The sequence below is a fragment of the Thunnus maccoyii genome, chromosome 8, assembly GCF_910596095.1.
Source record: "Thunnus maccoyii chromosome 8, fThuMac1.1, whole genome shotgun sequence".
Taxonomy (NCBI): domain Eukaryota; kingdom Metazoa; phylum Chordata; class Actinopteri; order Scombriformes; family Scombridae; genus Thunnus; species Thunnus maccoyii.
The window spans coordinates 2663588-2685403 of record NC_056540.1 but is presented as its reverse complement, the minus strand read 5'-3'; positions in this window follow the sequence as shown (position 1 = coordinate 2685403).

The following is a 21816-nucleotide window of genomic DNA, read 5'->3' as shown; positions in this document are numbered from 1 at the left end:
GTCCGTGTGCGGGGCGGGGAGCGGTTGCTTTATCCACAGAGAGCGCGCATACGGATGGCGGCCTGTAAAGCACGTTGTCCGATTTTCAATCGACAAACAACTTACTTTCTCATTCACGGTGGCACAAACACAGCAACACAACACAAAAACAGTCTAGCGTGGTGACACAACTAAACAGGCAGCAAACTTTAACTTCTCCTCAGAGTGTAACTTAACGTTAGCAGGCAAAAGGACTTGGCAGTCCGTCAATTCACACAACAAACAACAATGCTTAAAAAACTTCAGAAAGTGAGCAGGTTGTGTGTTTCAGTACGTCTTTCGGTGTGGCTCGACACCTTGGCTCGGATGCTGATGGAGCCGTCCTTGTGCTCTGTCGGCCGGTTTGACGGCAAGCTGATCCTCGGCAGGTGTTGCAGAGATAACAGTGGGATTGACTCAGTCAGTAGACGGCGGGGCGTAGGACGTTATCTGCGTCTCTGTGAAGACATCCTTTCTTCCTTCTACAAGCAGTGAGAGCGCTGGGCTGCAGCAACAGTCTGTCTCTCGGATCTGGTGATTGTGTTTTCCGTTGAACTTGGGGAGAAGTCTCAGCATGTCCAGTAAGAGGAGAATCCTCCAGTCAGTGGGGGGGACATGTGCATGGGGTTACCTCCTTTAGTAAACCGGCTCACGGAGAAAGTAAAGCTTCCTCTGGTGCAGTTACAATGGAATGGCGAGCATGTCTGTGTCCAGCTGGTACTTAACGGCACGGTGATGTAACAGCTGTGTTGCCATTACTCCCGGTGGTGTTGGTGCGTCTCTGCCAATGAGAGACAAGAGTTTGGAACTTCCCGCAGAGTTCCCACCAAGGTGCAACCAGAGCAGAGCATGCTGGGAGCTGAAGTCTGTTTTGGACTCCCTTTGTTTGACTTGGTGCCCTTCCTTGATATCAGGCTTTGTGACTGCATGCAGGCCTGCCTTTGTCTCATGCACATGTATGAGTATGAGGCCCAACAGTGAAGATGCAAATATGAAATGATGTATCAGGTATCTATAAATAAATGTGATTTTAAGTCCGGTTAGTGCATGAATGATCAACTACAGCACTTTACATACAATATCTTATTTCTATCAGACTGTTGCACTATTATCAGTATCACACCAAAACATAACCTGTCTATAGTAACAGTTTTATGAATTGATTACTGTCATCATTATTACGTTTCCTTTTCCTTCATTGATTGTTGCTCATGAAAGAGAGAACAGGTGTGTGCTTTAGGTGTGTTTAATGTCACCCTGCAGATTTAAGACATTGTATGCAGTTGCTGTAGCAAATGAATGACCTCAGTGAGTTGCTGCTTGTCTTTTTCTTGTTTTGTTTGAGAGTGAAAATGTGGAGTTTGAACAAATGAACTCCTCATGAATGGTGAATATAGGTGGCAAATGAATGAAAGAATACTTCCCCCCCCATATTTACCCATTAACACTCAATGACACATGTTGTAGTTAGCTGTTGGTAGGAGGGGTGCAGGCTCATTTCCTCTCACTGTCACTCAATATAAAAATAACAAGCTCAGCCTCTCTGTCTGACTATCACACTGTATGTAGCTGTCAATGTGGAAAATGTTCACTGACACAACATATTCTGCAAACCACTCATCCTATGTCTTCCAGGGCAGGGATTGGTCCAGTGTGTGTGTGTGTGTGTGTGTGTGTGTGTGTGTGTGTGTGTGTGTGTGTGTGTAAATCAGTGGTCAAATTGAGAGGAGTGTTTGGCTAGCTAAACGCTAGCAGTTTACCTGGTAGCTAAACACAGTGCGCACAAGCTTTTCTGCTAACCTCTGTTACATTTTTGACTCCTTTTATCAGCTTTTACTGCCTTTTGTCAGTTCCAGGCTTCCATACCACAAACGACTTTGAAAAGATTTCTTTAATGATTCAGTGCATGTGAGACTTCAGCATTTTATATGTTTTAATATTTCGGCAACAGATCAGATTAGCCATATAGGTGACTTTTGCTTCATTAACCAGCTTTGAACTGTTATTATTTGTTAATTATTTGAGACTTAAGCCAGATATTCCCTCCACAAATGCTCTGCTATTTAGTCATTCATCAGGATGAATCTGAATAATGCATGCTGAGTTTAAACACTGCTGTTCTATTATGACAATTTGTGCCCTTTTATGAAATAAATGATCCAGGTGTCAATCTGAATTGAGAGAGAGGCTGGTCTAAATTTGTTATGACGGCACCGTGAGTAGCTTGTAAATAATTTTGCTAGCAGACAACGCTTTTCATCCCAGGGAAAGAGTTTTTAATGTTAGAATCAAATTACTGAGTTAACAAAAGAAAGCACAGACATAACAAGAGCTACAGTATTTGATTAGTCACAGTTTTATTATTACTTCTGGTCTGCAGTGTTGCACCTACTTTGGTGGAAACAGCTAGCCTGGCCCTGTCCAAAGCTAAAAAATACACTTACCAACATCTCTAAACTCACTTATTAACACATTGTGTCTTATCTGTTTAATCTGTATATTGACAGAAATGCAAAAAATGTATATTTTTGGTTTAAGGGGAGTTGGGTTTGAAACTACTTCTTGACCAGCAACAATTGATACCTGAGTCTCTACCTGAGACTTTTATACAGCAACTTCAGTTACAGTGCATCCTGCCATTAACGGTCTGTGAGCGCAGGTTTAGGTTTTGGTCTTTGAACAGACACAGTGGAGGCAAACCTGGCAAGCTCACAGTGAAAACACAGAAACTGTGCACAGTCACTGCACCTGGCTGTTGTTCGCCAAGAAATAGTTCCAACACCACATAGTTCCCCCCTGAAAGCAAAAATGGCTACTTTACATTTTTGTTTATGTCAAGATTAAACAAACTACATTGTTTAAACTAGACACATGTGTGATTGCATTTTTTCCAGTTTGACAGAGCCAGGCTAGCTGTGTCCCCTGCTCCCAGTCTTTATGCTATCTGTACTTAACACACAGATGTAAGATTAATGTTGAACTTTTGAGCTCACTCTGGGAGAGAGTGAATAACCTCCTCCAAAATATACTACTTAACTAATCCTCCAATGCTGATTCAGGTATGTGTAATGAACTGAAGTCTAATGACTTGGACTGCACTCAGTGCACCAAGAGACAGGATGGTAAAAGTAAGGTGTAATTAATGGTAACTGATGCTCCAAAGCACCTTAATGCACCTTTGTTGAACCCAGCCTGGCATGCTGTGCTTTCTACACTTACCACATTATATTCCCTGTTTTTCACACAGATGCTCCTGCAGGATGTGCATTGGCTCATTTGGTTTCTTTAAAGATAGAAAAGTAGTGACTTTCCAGCTTTTTGTTAACTGTAAGTCTGCTGATATTCTATATTTTTCTCACTGTCAACAAATCTCATGTGCAGAGTCAACGGTGAACTCATCTACTAACAAGTGTTGTGTGTGTATCAAAGCCTGAGAACACACACACACTGCAGTTTATTTTGACTCAGTCCCACACACACCATCCTGCTGCCAGAAATACTCACTAGATATGGATTAAACCGCTGCAGATAATAGTCCCCAACAAATGCACTATTTCCTCCTGATAGAGTAACATTTGCTAAAAACCACAGTTACCAGCTGTTCTAGGAAATCACTGAGTCTTTTTGAAAAATGAAACTATATACTTTAAAGATTTGTGTCTTCAATAGGAACCAATGGACTTGGGGCAGAGAGCCACAGACAGGGTAGGGAAGTCATAACCCAGCCCACAGGCCATGACAAAAATGGGCCACCGAATGCCAATAAATACCAAATAATTTATTGTAGCAAAATAAATAAACTGCAAAGTAACTTCAGGATGTGAAGTGAGTTTGTTAGTGGCATCAGTAGTGTTCATGTGGATGGGGTGTGGATGGTGTGGAGCAGGGTGATAATAATAAAAGTAAAACAAAAGGCTAAGCAAAACAGAATGTGCGGACAGGGAGAGAGAGCCAGCCACGCTCAAGATGGGCCTTTTATATCCTGTGGAGCACTGGGCCAAAGTGCTCTAAATCTGGTTGATAGCCTCCTGCAATCAGCTCCTGCGGCACCTCAAAGACAACACAGATAGACAGAGTAACTGACAGCACACACCAGCATCCAGGGCCATCACAATTAAGAGATGGACTGACACATTGATAGACTAACACACTGTTAGTTTTGTTCTCTGATGATAACAAAATCATAGAACAGTGACTGGTGATAGAAGCAGATTAGTTCATCACTGCATATAAAAGAGCAAGCTCTATAAAATGAACTGAAGACTTAGAATGCACTAAACACACACTGGGCAAGGATGGAGGGTGCAGTTATTTCACTGATGCTCCAAAGAACCTTAATACACTTTAATTAAACCCATTCTGACACACTAACCACTAATCTCTTTGTCCCACTGATGCTCTGGAGGTAAACTGGCTCATTTGGTCTCTCCTTTCTGCTTAATAAACTCTTGTGGAGTCCAACATCTTTTGAAGCTTTCTACTATCAACAGGCATCTAGTAACAGAAACACATGATTCAATCAGTGTATTGAGAAAAACATCACTTTCTCCAGTAACTGAGAAAACCATCTGTCTCCATAATAAACCTGAATTTGTCCACTGAGAAGTTGAAGGAGAGCTGCAGTTGGGGGTGTATAATTAATCTTCATAGTGAGTTGATAGTGTGTAAATGCAGAAGTTTTACAGAGTCGCAAAAAAAAAAAAACGCCTCAGTGATGCAGAACAGAAATAGAAGTTGCTGCTCAGTGCTGATATCACACTATATGGAGATGTGAGAAGGAAAGGTTATGACATGTGCTTCCATCGACATAGAATGTATGAGCCATGATAAGACCTGAAACACAGCACACCATTTCCTCAGCAGTTTTGTACCTCATTTGACAAAGTCTTGCTGAGAAAGCAAAAGCAAGTGTGTTAAACGTTTGAGCATGTGTGTGTGTCTCTCTGTATGTGTGTGTATTTTCAGTGAGAGGCTGATTTGTCCAGTCTGTAATATTCTGTAATATTTCTGGGTCATTACACAGAGCAGAGCTTTTATCCTCCTAAATGTAGTGTAAGTGGGGATCTAAGCCATGTCTCCTCATGCATACACTTTTAGGACTTGGGCTTGTGTGCTAATATTAGCTAAGACGGATTAGACAGGAGGACTCACCACCTCATTTGCACAAGAGCAAAACAAAACCCCAAATTAATGAAAACTCTTTAATTTTTGAAAGGAAATTGGAATGAAAATCGCTTTGATCAATGAATGATGCTCACAGTGTTGGCTATTATGTAAAGATCAAAGAGGTGTGGGTACACTGAGGCCTTGGGTATTTGGGTTAGAGCATGTTTGAGGTGTCCTACCTTTGTCTGGACACTAGGTGACACCAAAGCTCCATGATGGATCTGCATTTAACCACAGTATACACATGAGTTCTCAAAAGAGAGCCTATATTATTGTATTCACATGAGGGCAATGAAACGTTAAATGTATATTTCCTCCATCATACTGTATCTTATCATACTTCTCTACATACTTCAAGATTCCTACAATGAAGATGTCTGACACAACAGGAATGTTGAGGTTCAGATTTACGGCTGCAAGGGGCTGGTAGAGTTTGAGGAGAAAATGCTATGTTAATATGGAACAGCAGGGAAAAAACAACAAAGTCTTAAAACCCTCTCCAGATGATATCAAATTTTAATTTTATTTGCCTATGCAAATCAGTCATTTCAGACATCCAGCCATCCAGACAGTTTAATAATCTCCTAGGGACTGTGGTAATCCAGAGTCAGGTCACCCAGCATGACGCAAAGAACAGCAAAACTTCAAGAGGCTTCATCTGTGATAGGAGAGAGGCTTCTTTAGCCGCCTGTGTCTATGTAGCTCTGGTATAATCCAGATACTGAGTCCTGAAAGTATGTGAAACGCCAGATGTTGATCTGAATTTAATTGAGGTTGAGCTGTTCATGACAAACTCACAGTGTGAGCTACAAGCAGGAGCAACGTGTTTATTTAGCCTTATTTTGGCTAAATTGTGTGTTTGAGTGGAACTTGCTGAGGCTGTGGATTATGCTGCAGGAATTCTTTGAGAAATTTCTGTGAATGTTTTGGAATCCATTGTAACTGAATCCAGGCTAACAGCTGCTAACAGTTCTGTGAGGGATTAAAGAACCAACTTTAAACAGTCTTCCAAGTCTACAGGGTGCAAGAGTTTGATATTACACATATATTTTGAGTGGAATATCACTTTAAAGGATAACAAGCTGAATCCATCATTTCAGAACACCAAAGTAAATGCTGAGGCCTCCGAACGCGGCACCATTGCTACAAATAAGTTCAACAGGCCAAGAAACACCAGCAGTGAGACAATCAGACAGGTTTTAAACAAGCCAACAGTACAGGCAGATTATATAAATCACTGATTTTGAGGTGAAATTTAAAATTGTGTGCGAAATTACAGAAAGTCTCTAAACTGTGATAAATGTTTCCAACCGAGAGTTTGGGTGATAAATTTTAAATTTTGTCTCAGGTAAGAGTGAAATTCATGAGAGGTCTAGGTTTGTTGTACAAGTCATGTGCAGACTGTCTTTCTCCACAGGGGTACAACACTTATAATAGCATGTAGCCTATGAGAACTATAAGAATTACATAAGAATTTTAAATTTTAACTCTTGGGTGACTTTTTTGTGAAAGAAACTTGCCCTCACATGGAACAGAACAGATAGCCTTATAGAAATTGAAGGGTGTGAATTATGCTAATGATCAAATCTCACAAACATGTACCTGCTTGTGAACAGGTGGCATTCATCAAGTTGATATGAACAGTTTCTGACAGGTTTTTGCAGTTGAGAGAGTCTGACTTGGAACACTTGTACAATCAGGCCTCATAGAAACAAGGCTGTGCAGTGTTTTAATCTGTTACTCCAACTAGACTTCCTAAAATTGTCTTTCATGTCTCATTGGTACATAAACTAGATGCCCCCACCAACACAGCCCCCTGCACTGTTTTAGCACAGAGCTGTTGTAACACAGAGCTGTTTTAGCATAGAGCTGTTTTAAAAGTGCAGTGTGTAGAATTTAGTGGCATCTAGCAGAACAGACTTGGCAGAAATGGAATATAATATTCATAAGTATGTTTTAATTAGTGTATAATCACCTAAAAATAAGGATTGTATTTTTGTTACCTTAGAATGAGTCTTTTATATCTACATAGGTAGTAGGTCCTCTTCCACGGAGCGTGCCATGTTGCACCACCATGTTTCTACAGTAGCCCAGAACAGACAAACCAAATACTGGCTCTAGAGAGGGTCTTTCGCGTTTTTCACGCGTTTTTCACGTGTTTTTCACGTGTTTTTCACATGTTTTTCACGTGTTTTTCATGAGGGGAAGGGGAGGGATATTCAGTTGGTTGCAATCTACAACCTCAGCGCTAGATCCTACAGACTGCACCTTCAACACGGAGCTGTTTTAGCACAGAACTGTTTTCAGTCTTAGTTCCCACTAAAATGAAAGCATGAATGAATGAAAGTAAAATGAAGCCAATGCAGAATTGCCAAAATCTGCAGTTCCTTGAATGGCCACTTGAGGCTGGCTCCAAAAGTGAGTCATTCCCCATAGACCCCCATGTTAAAATGCCCAACTTTACAGCAGAAATAAACATGTTTACAGCCTGGTACAAAAAACGGTTTAGGTCTCTAAAGCTAATTTCCCCTTTCATGACAACTGTATGGGGGGATGAATTTTTATATAACTCACCATTTAAGTTTTATTAAGCCGTAAAGTTATGCATAATGAAGGACATGGCTGGTTTGAGTGACAGGTCCGTCAGCTGCTAGGTGGCTTGTTTCAGCCATTCGGCCTGTCTCTTTGCCCATTTTTGATTGGCTGGGAGTTAGGCAGCGTCACACACTGCCAAGATGGCGACGACTGGAGCGGCTCGCTTTGAGCTTCAAAACCGCTCTTCAGAAAACAACGAGTGACATCATGGTAACTACGTCCATATTTTCATACAGTCTATGTTCTTGAGATACTGTAATCTGGACCAGAGATTAACCAAAATTGCCATTCTTATGATTCACTTACATTTTAGCCTGGCTACACCATTTAGCATATAAACTGACTAATCTTGACTTTTGCAGGTACGTTTGTTAGGTGTTCAATGTGCTGCATGTCCATATCTTTCTCTTTGTTACCAGGGTAGGTGTGATGATCGTATTTATGTACCTAAGCGGAGAGCACCTTCTTCAGTTTCATTCTGACCACAGAGGCATTAGTCATTTCCCCAGCTACCTTAAATTACAGCCAAATTAACCTCCCTCTTCACACATTTTCATGATCCCTGGTGATTTCTTTCAGTCAAGAGAGGCACCTCTTTAATTACAGCAACAGTCCAATGATTACTAGCAGCACGAGATTCTGGGGAATTGTCATTTCCAATGTTTTTTTTGTTTTTAAAAAAAATCAGTTTCACTGATGTGAATTACTGCTGTTCTGTGATGCCAACGTCTCTGGTGGTGCTGTGGAACGAAATTCAACTTAAGAGTCTGTAACGTTGCCTCGCTGCATCTCATGAGGTCCAAAATTAGATAAATGTCTGACTGACGTGAAAACAGCCCTAAAACTTCCTGCCCTCCAGCTTGCTGAACAGAGAAAGGGCAGTCAGCGGGACCGAGCAATCAATGCCTCCTTCACTGTTTAGACCTGAATGCTATCGATTCCCTCTCCCCGTGAAGAGGAGGTGTTGATGGACTGAAGGTGCTGCCTAAGGGAGTGGAAGAAAAGTGAAAAGGAAGGAAAAAAAAGCTGGGGGAAATGAATAGGCCAAAAGGAGGGTGGAAGATAGAAAGTAGAGCAGAAAGTAGTGGTGGAGTTCACTTTGCCTGGAGCTAAGAGGGGACCCTGACCTGCAAGAGGATTCAAACAGACCTTCTATCCATCTGTTCTGGTGTCTGGGGTCTGTTCCTAACCTTTCACTGTTCAGATGGAAATGGAGTTGAACTAAAAAAGCTTTAGAGACGGGTGCTAGTGATGGAGAGGGTGCTCTCTTCTCCTGAACGAGGTTAGAGCAGGATGTCTAATCTGGTTTTCTACGTACATAATAGCTTCTGTTTTTAGCCTGGCATACTGAAAAGCTGTATGTGGAAAACATATTGTAAACACTACAGCAAGTAGTATCACACTGATGGACAGGAGAGGAATAGAATGTAAGCTTACAAATTTCTGCAGTTGATTTTTATTGAAGTTTCTTATAACACAACACATTGGTCTGAAGATGTTGGCCATTAAATAAAAATCAGATCTAGCAAGTTAAAATCAATAACCTACAAAATGAAAGTTCTTCTTTTTTTTACTTGCGTTACACTGAAACACAGAAATTAAGATAGAACTGTCAAAGTTTGGTGAACAAGTTTTTAAACTTCCTGATCTTTTATAAGGAAAGCTTCTTTCTTTCTTTCTTTCTTTCTTTCTTTCTTTCTTTCTTTCTTTCTGTCTTTCTTTCTACTATACTCTCCTTCTTTTTAGATGGAGGCTGTTGACCACAGTGGTCGCGTGAAAGAGTACTGAAGGCATTTGTGTGTTTTTCTGAAGACCTGGTGTGACGTGATGTCTCTCCATGACAAAGCTAGAGATGGATCCACTCTTTCTGCCCCTGGTAGGGTTTTATAATCGGTGGGTATTTTCCGCTTGACATCTCCAGGCGAAGGTTGAGCTCACTAAAAGCGTCGGATGGAATCCACGAGGGGGATAAACCGGCGTGTCGCTGCTCTCCAGCTCTGTTTTTTTTGCACCTTCTTGCCCTCATTTTTTTTCCCGTTCATCTCCTCTGATAAGATTCACATGTTTTCCTCTATGCTCGATAGGCTCTTCACTCCGGTGTGGCTCTAGTGCTGGCAGGACTCAACCCATCACCTCTTCACCCTTCGCATCTCTTGATTTATCTTTTGATTTATTTCTCTTTCTGTTGCTTTCTCCTTCTGATTCCTCCCTTTTCTTCCACCCATGGCCTCTGCCGCAGAGGGCTGTGAGGGCCGGAGGGAACAAAACCAGCTCAAATCAATGTGTGGAGTGGATTAGCTTTGAAGATGCATTTTAAGGTGCTGTGTGTAGATTCATTTGTGCTGGAGAAGAAGTGGGGGCGACGCGCTGTCAGGGAGTGTCAAGGGAGGGTAGTAATAGCTTGTGTGTGTGTGTGCGTGGGGTTACGCTGAGGAAGGTGAATGCAATCATCCAGGGTTGTGTTGCTATTTAACACTTAGATTCCCCATGAGAATGACTCTCTAAGCTATTTGGCCTTCACAAGTAGTAGCTGATTATTTTACAAGTGCAGAGCAAAACATGCTTAACATAGACACACACAATCAAACACTCATAAACAGTACATATTTATGAAGAAAACATTCAATAAAGCACTCCTGTGACAAAACAGCACTGGTTACTGAGTCACACTGGTCAAGGTTAAGTTAGGTAAAGAAATAACAAGCATGTTTTTTTTCTTACATATATATTTCATGCTGGAGGAAAAAAAAACAAAACATTCCTCTTCCTCTTGCTCATCTGTCTCTGCAATGCCATCACACTGGTCTTATCACTCCAGATATGCATGCTGCATGATTGTAGGCAACTATCATCAATACATTTATTATATTCAGTTAACATTTCCAAAATGAATATGTGAATATGTAGTGTAGCTACAAGGTTTTTATTTCTTGTGACCTGAGAGGATAATTATCATTAGCAGCTTCATTAACGGATTGTGCATTGCCAGACCTATTCTATACTTCTATTAGTGTAACAGTGGAAGATAACTCTCCTATGGAATTTCAAGCCAACAACACAATTCACTGTAGTGTCTTCAACAAAGCTGATTGGTCAAAAGTTTAAGTTCACTCCCTCTTTCTTACAAAGCTCAGTGTACAGAACTGCAACACATGCAACACGCAGTAAACATGTCAAAAGTCCGTGTGCCTGCATACACTCCCACACAAGTGTTTTGCTTCACAGGTTGTGAATACAAGCTTGCAGGCCTGTAACTGAAAGCACAATCTTGCAAAAAAAAGTGTAGGCAGAAACTGAAATGTTCAGCCTGCAAGTATATGAACAGTATATGCAAGCTTGCAGCACAGAATCTACAGTTACAAACATAAATGTGCAAGTTTACAAAACTAAGATTACAGATCATAAAAAACCTTGTTTTCAAGTACAGTTTTTTTGAATTATATGATATTCAATAGTTTAGAGGAAAAAATCAATATTTGGTGGTGCTGTTAAGAACTGATAGACACAGCAATGTGGGAACTATTTTCTGCAAGGGGGTGCTGTAAGTATGGCGGGTTGGGGTATGGACTACCTCACCCGTCACACATAGACTACTTCACCCCTCGCACCATTATCACTTCTTTTGTGGTGCCCCACCCTGAACAGCACTGTCCAAGACAGCAGTGTTGGACAGTGAGCCACTAATGAGCCCGACCCCAGACTTCAATTTCAAATGATTTGAAGAGTATACAGCTATGAAGAAAACTAGATTTAAAAGATTTAGATGTTCACAAAGCATCTTTATTATTATGATAATAAAAAATGGTTCATATCAAAGAGGCATAGCCTATGTCATGCATGCTCATATCAATCATGAAACCTTAATAAAATCCATTAATAAAAAGTGCAAAATTAAAAGTCATTAAGCAAATCATAGGTGCTTGAAGGTACAAATATTTGTAGCCTACTTGAACACTTCTGAATGATGGCTGGCTCTTCCATATAGTTATATATCTCAAAAATAAATTGTGTGAAACAGAACATGAGGCCAAACAAAAATAGGTGAAAATAGAAAAATAGAAACCTGCAGTTAGCTTAGCTGGTGCATGGAACCTTGCACATGTGGACACTTTTCAGAACTGTTTTACTTTTTACTCAAGTATTTTTTAGCCTTTTATTTTGCCACATTTGCCATTTATACCCTCATTACAACTAGTCTATTATCTACAATGCTTCTTCCCTGCATTGACCGAAATGAGCTGTCATGTGTGCGCACGGTTTAACTCAAATTAATGAATGCACATATAGGCTACAGCATATGTTATATTAAACTTTATTAACGTGGGTCAACAGTTTTTCTTGCTAGGTTGCCAAAGAGCCCTTCTTGGCTCAAGATGATGCAAACCACGCTGGCCTGGCTATTTGTTTACATAGTTAAAGATGCATGAAGTGCTCTGAGCAGGAGACAGGCTTATAATTTCTGACAGTCACATTGCTAGGCTAGGAAAGCTTATATTCTTTGTGTTGTAAGGAAATATGAAAGACAGAAATAAAAGTCAGACAAATATAAACACTGATTCTTTATTTAAAAAACAAAAACAAAAAAACTTTTGGTGCAGTAAAGTGAAGCTGTCGATTGTAACACACCTTCTTCCATCATCTCATAAACATCTGAAAATGTGACCCCGACTACACACTGCTTTTTGTAAGACGTCAAAAGACAAAAAGGTTGGAAACCACTGGTTTCATCTTTAACAATGTGTTGTATTTTAAAAGCTTGTTATATTATCCATTGTGTCAAATCTTCATCTGAAAGGTAACTAAAGCTGTCAAATAAATGTAGTGGAGTAGAAGTACCTCAAAATTGTACTTAAGTACAGTACCTGAGCAAATGTTCTTAGTTAATTTCCACCACTGATAGAAACTGATGCCAAATGTCTTTTAGCAGTCGACCAAGAGATATCCTGACTACGACTGTCAAACAGCCAGTGAGTCCATTCACTGACTGAGAAGTGCTGCAGCTGCAGGAGCTCTTGACATCGTGAAGTCCTTTCACCTTTTACTTTTACTTTTACTCTCTCACTCTTTGGCACACTCACTGATACTTCCCAGCGCAGCACTCATAGATATTGAGCCAAATGTAAAGTAGTGTAAACACAACGCCACTTTATGAATTAAATATGTAAAAGAAACAAATATTCTGCTGTTATTGGGTTAGCTTGTCATTTTCTTTATGCAAACTGCGCTGTGGGGCAAAGCATTGATGCTGTGGTTCAGGCCCATTAAATTTGATTGTTGCGGCGGTTACATGACGTTTATTAAAATTTTGCCGGTTGGCTCGGCAGCAGTGCATGTTAACTCGGTTATTTTTAGGCGCTGGTAATGGCTTACAGATTATAGCAGGTTGCAGGGCCGACAACAGAGCCTCATAATAAGGACTTAATGAAATATGAGCCTTCAGACTTATTCTTGTTTAAAAGATGAGAACTCTCTCTCATTCTGTCCATGTATGTGTGTGTAGTTTCGCTCTGCCTCTTTATTCCTTCCCTCTCTCTCCTCAGCCTTTGCATAAGAGGCTGTTTATCAAACCAACCGGCTGGAAAAAACACGAAGAAGTGAAAAAAGAAAAAGAAAGAAAGAAAGATGGATTACACTGTACAAGCACAAAAAGTTTCACTCCCATGAGTTCATTATTCCTCTGAATCTCTGTAATGGAACCACAGCTAAACAGCTGCAGTAATAATGCAGATGGATGGTTTGTATGCTAGGGCACACACACCAAGCACATTACCTGAACTCTCTAATGTTCTCTGCTTTAGTTTGGTCTTTTTGTGTTTCAACTGGAGGAACCAAATTGAACACACTGACATATTACAGTGCAAGTCTCAGTTTAAGATAAAACTGGAGTAACATTTATTTTGATCACTGACACAAATTTTGAAACTTATAAATAACAACTGAGCCTTTCATGAGTCCATGTAACTTGTTTACAAGCCCTGGTTCACTTGTAGGTAAAAAATGTGTACCTAAATGAACCAGATACAAATTCAATTCAACAAAACACAGGTTTTTTTCACTTTTTTTTTTTTTTGGTCAAATATGGTATGCTAAGGCAGAGGTAATGCATAATGGTGACTCTACACTGCACCAGAGAGAAAGGGCAGGTCCCCTGAATCATATGATGTATAACACTTGATACTCACTTAAAGAATGCTCAGAGTTGGCAAAAATATAAAACTATGTCTAGGCGCTTCTTTGTCTATGTAGCTTTTGGATGGGTGTATGCACCTTTCACACCTATCACCCTTTCTGAGCATAACGTCAGGAGGGCTTTCAAGTGTGTGAACATCAAGAAAGCAGCAGGAAGATGGTATCAGTGGGCAGGCCCTCAAACTATGTGCTCACCAACTATCGCCAGTGTTCACAGTGATAAGACTGCCATCATTCCTGTGCCCAAGAGCAGCAAGACCAGCCTGCCTGAGTGACTACTACCCAGTGGCACTCACTTCTGTAGTGATGAAGTGCTTTGAATGGCTGGTAACGGATTACATCTGCTCCTTGCTGCTGCACTGGATCCACTACAGTTTGCCTACCGTCCCAACCAATCAACGGAAGATACCAAGCACACATCCGCCACACCACCCTATCTCACCTGGACAAGAAAGGGAGCTATGTGAGATTGATTACAGTTCAGCATTTAACACCATAGTTCCTTCCAGGCTTGTCACAAAGCTCAGGCAGACCCCAGGTGGTGAGGGCAGACAGACACATCTCTTCTACCCTCATCCTTAACACCGGATCACCCCAGGGCTGCATTTTGAGCCCCCCTGTACTCCCTGCACACACAACTGTGTAGCCACTTTTGGCTCCAACACCATCGTCAAGTTTACTGATCACACAGCTATGATGCCTGATCACAGATAACAATGAAAAGGCCTACCTGAAGGAAGTAGAGAGTAGAGGACCTAACTTGCTGATGTCAGCACAACAACTTACTCCTGAATGTCAGCAAGACTAAAGAGCTGATAGTGGACTTTTGGAAGAAGGTACCAGATACACCAGGCCAGTCCTGATAGGCTCAAGGAGAGCTTCTACCCTCAGGCCACACACAATCATTCACATATATTTATTGCTATTCCTATCTATTCTATTTAAACTTTAACTCTTTTTAACGCACAAATTGAAGGAACTTTTACCAACAATCACATTTTCACATTTCACTGTGATTTTACATTATATGATTACGTGTGACTGATTAACTTGATTGATTGGTTGAATGAATTGATTGAAACCTTGTTTGGATATTTGATATAGAAAAACATACAGAACAGAGCCGCTAACATTATTCTACACTCTGATATAGTACTGTAGCATCTTTGTTCCCACACAGTGGATGTGTCAGACTTGAACAGGGCTTTTTGTAACGCAACTTGTAACTCCATGTAATGATATACTGTGTTAATGATATGACAAGTTAATGATATGCTCCTTGGCTTTGGAAGTAATTCTGGGCTACTAGTTTAGGTGCATTCAGTGGTCATTAATGTGTTCATTATTTCTATTTAATTACATGCTTTTATATATTGTGTTCATTATTGATGGATGATATATTCATTAAAATAATGCGAAATTAATTATTTGATTGACTTGCTACTGATAAATGCTTCATGTTCACTTATTTGAGTCATCCTTGATGAGTCTATTAAGCAATGCATAAATAAATAAGCCAACTGATCAACAACCAAGTAATGGCCGAGTATCACATCATCGTTCAGTCATCTTTACAACAGCCACAAACACGTCTTGCAACCTTTCACTTTCAACCAGACTTTGACAGACTTTTCAGCATCTCCAAATGTTGTTAAAAAAAGATGATTTTGTGCTGAGTGGGCCCCCTCAGCACACACCAACTGTAACTCTCCATTTCAGGGGAGTGTGCAGTGGTGTTTAAACTCCCAGTCCTAACTTTCCATTTCATTTAACTTGATCAGTTCATTAAGAAAATGAAGCGTGGGGCCCTAATGAGGCCTTGTTAACGAGTGAGATCAAATTGCCTCGATGAGCTCAATGTTTAATTGGGAAGGGAGAGAGGGCAAACCAAGAAATAAAGAGAAATGGGGGGAGAGAGCAGTGAGATAAATCTTCGGGAAGTGTGTGGTTCACACAAACACACAGATGCCATGGTTTTTGGATTTTTTAACCGATTGTGTTATTTGCAAGTCAAAATAGATTAGAAATAGAATTTACATATAGAAAACAAAACTTTATCTATCTGTGGGACCATCTTTTTAATTAAGGTGGGATGTCTACACAAGTGAAAATGGAATCTACCTTCTTCACATCAAAGTACAGTATATGTAATGATTTATATATTTCAACTTGTAATTTTCATGGTAAGAGCTGACTAGGACATGTCCAATATATCATTTTTTCTCCCTTTAGACTCTATTCACATGCAAAGGTATAAAACTCACATGAAAGGGCATATTATACTGTTCCAGGGTAATTTCCAGCTCAGTATTTGGGAGCATAATATATGACTGTGGACATTACAGTTGGATTGATATTGACCTGTGAGATTATGTTCTTGTTGTGGCACCAGCAACTTAATGTTTAATTAAGGATACTGTTTTTCAAAGGTTCTTAGATGGTGACTGATGTTAGAGTATGTTCATGGAAAGCTGTGAAAATGTCAGTGGGATGTAGTTCTAGCACTAAGGAGGGAAGGGGAAGTGCATTTTCTTTCCATTTATCTTTTTTTTGCCAGCAATGTAATGAAAAGATTTAGACAGTTTTTGTAATATGTAATCTTGTCAAGGTCTTTTGAGCCTTCAGATTCCCATGTCTCGTAGATTCCCAATAGACATAGCAGAGGACAGGCCAATTTGCTGCTATTCAGTGTGTTCGTATGGTATACGAGACTGCAAGCTTGAATAGCAGGAATTTTCAGAGGACAGACTCCTGACTCAGTCAAGGACAGAGCTGCTACACTGCTGAGCATAAAAGACAGGGTAACAGAAAACAGTTAGAAATCCATTATGGTAAATATGGCTGGTGTGGAGGAGAACCCACATAAACTCAATTAACACTCCTTTTTCATACACAACAGAGTTTATCGCTGCATGTAAGATGATACAAATCTGTGGAATGTGATGTGAGCATAAAACTAACAGAACAAGACTAAAACGATCCTAATGGCCCCAATAGACCGCATGGTTCATTATATCCTATAGTGATAGAGTTGAACAAAACCTAGAATCAGATTCACCCATGAATGAGCCGACAATGCAGTAATTGTCTGAACTGAATAAAATAGTGATAGGTTAAATGTGCAGATAATAATCATCAACTTTATTGGAAGCACCAATTAGATTTTCTGAAACTCACACTTTTCCCATATTGTTATGTCCCAGTAAGCAACAACTTCTTATAGAAGATGGCTTTGTATTGGGGGAGGAGTCGAATATAAGATCTTGACACACAGTTGAGTCACCCATTAGGCACAATAAGGTGGAAGTACTGTTGTCAACAAGCAAGTAACAGGAAGTGTGGAACCAAAAGGCCTCAGGTGGCTCACTTACAGGATGTGTAATGTCTGTACAGTATGTGTGAAGAAAGGTGTTGAGAAAGGTGTGTCTTATTATAATGAACACAAGATCAACTTTTTCCAATTAACCTCCAGACGTTTATAGATATTTACCAGAGGGTTAGACTGAAAAAAAAACACTTCAGAGTAGTCGACTTCAAATATTTTTTTCTTTCCCTGTCATCAGCTCTGTTTGGCCTAATAGTGATGCTAGATTTTAGAGGCATAAGGAATTACTGTAGTGCAATATTACACAGTACAAAAATGTGACAGCACTCACAGTGAATCTGAAAAATAGATCAACATATCAACTGCTGCAGTGGTTTTTCAGTCTGTCTTTTGGCCTCAAGCAGTCAATGGATGAGTTACCAACTCCATTTGCTGTGACAACAAGCAGTGACTGTGACAGCTAATAGACTAATTTCTAAACTTACCAGATGCTCTAGTTGATATTATGTTCCTCCACTCCAGACTTTTCTATCTGCCCCCGTCTCTATACATGGAGTCTTACCTCTTTACACATACAGACTCTAAAGTGGGGATGGTGACCACTGCTATTAATTGTAAATGAGACCTGGCTTTGCAGCCTGTTGTTCCCTGCTGAGCTTGAGAGATTCAAGAAGTGGCCAGCGACACTACAGAGGAAAGTTGAGAAAAGATCAACCTGAAATAACTTTAAACAAAAATGGAAGACAAGCTGATTGTCACTGTCTCTGGTTTCTCTACAGTGTGTATTTAATGAGCTAATGGGCCCTTAACGAGAACCACAAGTGGAAACACACTGCCTGCGGCTATGTCAGAAAACAGCTGTCCAGTCAGAGCAGAATATGTAAATTACATACTCAACACAACACACGCACACACAGAGCTACAGATTCATGAGAGGCTAGAGACTGGCTTCTACTTTGCATCCATATGTGTGAACTCACCACAGTAACAATTCAGCATCATTCAAAGTGAAGCAAAAGCCACACTGTAGCCGCAGTAGCAGTAGGAGATGTTGTGTTTGCATTGGCAGGACCTGAACACAGTTCTGATATGACTGCAGAGAACTATCAGTGAGGCTTCTAATTAGACACTAATTTAGCAAGAATTGTTTCCTGTAAATCCCTTGTGTGTGGGTGCACAGATTGGATTCTGAGAAGGAAAGGTCATATTCACCAGTAACACTCTACTGTATGGAGAGGCAAATATAGAATGCAAATTTTGTACATTCAATGGCTCTATGTGAAAAAACAAAACAAAAACGGTAGCCATAAATTGTATCAAAAATCATGAAAATCTCAAAGATTATGACTTGGCTATTATGGTTTTAGGCTATTATTACCAGGAATTATGCACCAAATTATCTAAATCAAACTATTACAAAAAACTTTGGTTTGGATTGGTGAAACTGAAAACACTGTCTGTTCTGTTCTATACTTTCAGTCAGATTTCTGTGTTGTTTCCTGTTGGCCTATTGGTTAAGATGTGTACTTGCATATAACTGCAATGTCACCCAGTTCAATTCCTGCTGGTGGCCTTTGTTGCATGCAAGTGGCAACTACTGCAGCTACCACAGCAGGCTGAAGCCAATGCAGAAGCCAACGTCACCAACGGCTAGATGCTCTAACTGACTCCCATTCAAAAAGCCTTGACTTCTCTCTAGAAATACTAAGTCAATCATTTCAATGAGTCATTATGGTCTCAATCTCTAAATTCTCTGATAAGTGTGCTGGTGGTCATTTTGGAAATTATTGCTCTGTTAATAAGATTTGAAGACTTATAATAGCTTTGATGTGGGTGTTGACTGACAGCTGTGATTGACAGTTGACAGTCACTTGCAGCTCTTCCAGGCTCCGAGACTCACACTGAGTAAGAATATTGTTGCAATATTTCACAAGTTTAATGTTACTTAATTATGATACCTGCCCTGTTAGCACAGGAGGGATGTGCAGAGAGCCCAGTATTTGTATTTGAATCTGTATTTGTTGAGGCAGAAAAATTACTTGTATTTCTATTTGTATTTGAATAACAAAATAAATGTTTTTGTTTTTATTGCGATTTTAATTTTAGAAAATTTAAGTGTTACAATAAGTGTTCATGAATTAACTACCTTATGAAGGAGGTCCCTACACCAGGTCTCAAACTGGAATCTCCCAGATCATAGATGACTGCGCTAACTACTGAACTAAAACTTTACTAATCACCTCACTGCAGACAGACCTCTACCTATTTATACACCTGTAACACAGAGACAGCACACCGTTTAATGTGTAGGGAGGAACTTCAGTTCAGTAGCTCAGCTTTATCTCTGGGGAACACCACCAACTCCGAGAGTGATGTCCAAATAAGGAAATGTGTGTCATGTAGCAGGTGGATGTGACTCCCCCCGTTAAGACCTGCTGATAGACGTAACAGCAGAGCAGAAGTGAGACACTGAGGTAGCGATGTGAACGACCTGCACGCTGGTATTTGATCTTTTTTTTCTTTCTTCCTGAAAACAAATAATTTAAAAAATATTTGTATGAACAAATTTTCGTAAAAAACCCACTGTTTGTGCTTTGCCGAATAATATATTTGTATTTGGGCACACCCCTATAACACAGTTTAGCTAAAGTAGCTAATGTTAGTCCAAGTGTGCATCGCTCAGCCCAGTAAGCTAGCGTTAGCTTGGGTCTGAGGTAGCGGGGTGTGTCTCCAGAACGTGAAAGGCAACATCTGCACTCATTTGGAAGGTCCTGCCTCCAAATGGAAAAGATGGTGCCAACCATAAGCTGCATCTCTGGGCTTCAAATCGGCTCCAATGAGACCAACAAGTGATGTCACACCACACTATGTCCATACAGTCTATAGTTGCATGTCCTCTCTCTCCCAAAGTTTCCAGTCTTTATCTCTACTGTTACTATCTAATAACAGCAAAATGGCTGAAAAAAAGAACCAGTGTATAAAACTGTGAATCCCTGAACATGATTCATTGTTACACTCCCACTAGATTTAATATCATATTTAGTCTATAACTTTGGAATGGACATTAGCATTAAAGTATGTCCTTTGTTCTTCTAGTGATAGATGCATGACATTTTATTTTTTCTTTACAATCATGTGAAATAAAATGTGAGGCATGAATAAATACTCAGAGAAATATATGTTATTTGGTCTTTGATTACAGAGAGTATTTATTTTTAGACAAATAATCCAAATAAACAACTTCCCTGCTAGCAATGATAGCTGTGGAAAAAGGGGATAAATACAGGGAGCCACTGTTTTAATATTTATTCTACCATTGGTGTTCCAACTCAAGTTGTTTACTGTCAAGTGCTTGAAATGCTTCTTTATCACTGTTGCAGTGAGTGTTGATTGATTGAGATTGAGTTTGTGTGAGAGACTGAAAGGTAAAATGTTGAAAATAAGAAGGTAGAAATAAAAATAAACACAAATATGATCAAGTCAGAATATTTCATTACTATACACACCAGTTTGTGCATATCCTATAAAAATGACAAACTATGACTTTATATTATACCCTCCTGTATATATCATCCTCTACACTTTAATGTATCTGTATAATGTATCTAGCATATATATATATATATATATATATATATATATATATATATATACATACACACACACACATATATGTATGTATATGTATATATATGAGGCTTCATAGGATAGGTGAGTAGCGTGAATTTTGTTAATGTTTGTGTGTTGGTGGTCTGACAGAGCCATTGATTGTACCTGCTGTTGTGATTGTATCTTGAAATGGTTTGAATCAATCGAATCACAAGAATCTTAGCTTTCCAAAGATGTGTTGCATGAGTATCATCTTAAAGACAGGAGTTGTGTACATAGCATAGTTGTGTACTTAACAGTGTGACGGTATGTGGGGTTTTAAGAAGCACTGGATTATTTACACAGTATTATCATATGTGTATTATTAACATGATATCAATATTTAATTTTTTAAATATCACCGTTATCATCAGTACTGGTACACTGTGACAACCCTAACTGAAAGGTAATTTCATAGTTATATAAGTAGAGAAATGTTTGCAAGTCTTTGAACTGCTTATGTAAATATTTTGGATTTAGCCAATATTCATTCTTAGCACTGGTTGCCAATAATCCTGACTATGAATACACTTGCAAAGATGTAGGATTTAGAGATTGGAAGGCTGCTGGCATTACAAAGTCCATGATATATATATGGATGATGCATTAAAATCTTCTCAGCAATTATAGGAGGAGTTTCAAGTTCCTCAGTTATTTGAACTCCACACTATAAAAGTGGCAGAAAACTGAATATTCTTGATCACTGTATTATGAAAGCAGCACTTCATAACAAAGTGATGACCTATATATACAATCAACTACTCATGAATCATAAGACTACAATGAATATTAAAAACAGCTGGGAACAGGTTTTTGGTGTTCATCTAGATGACCAGACGTGGCACAAAATCACTAGATCAGACAAATCACATGAA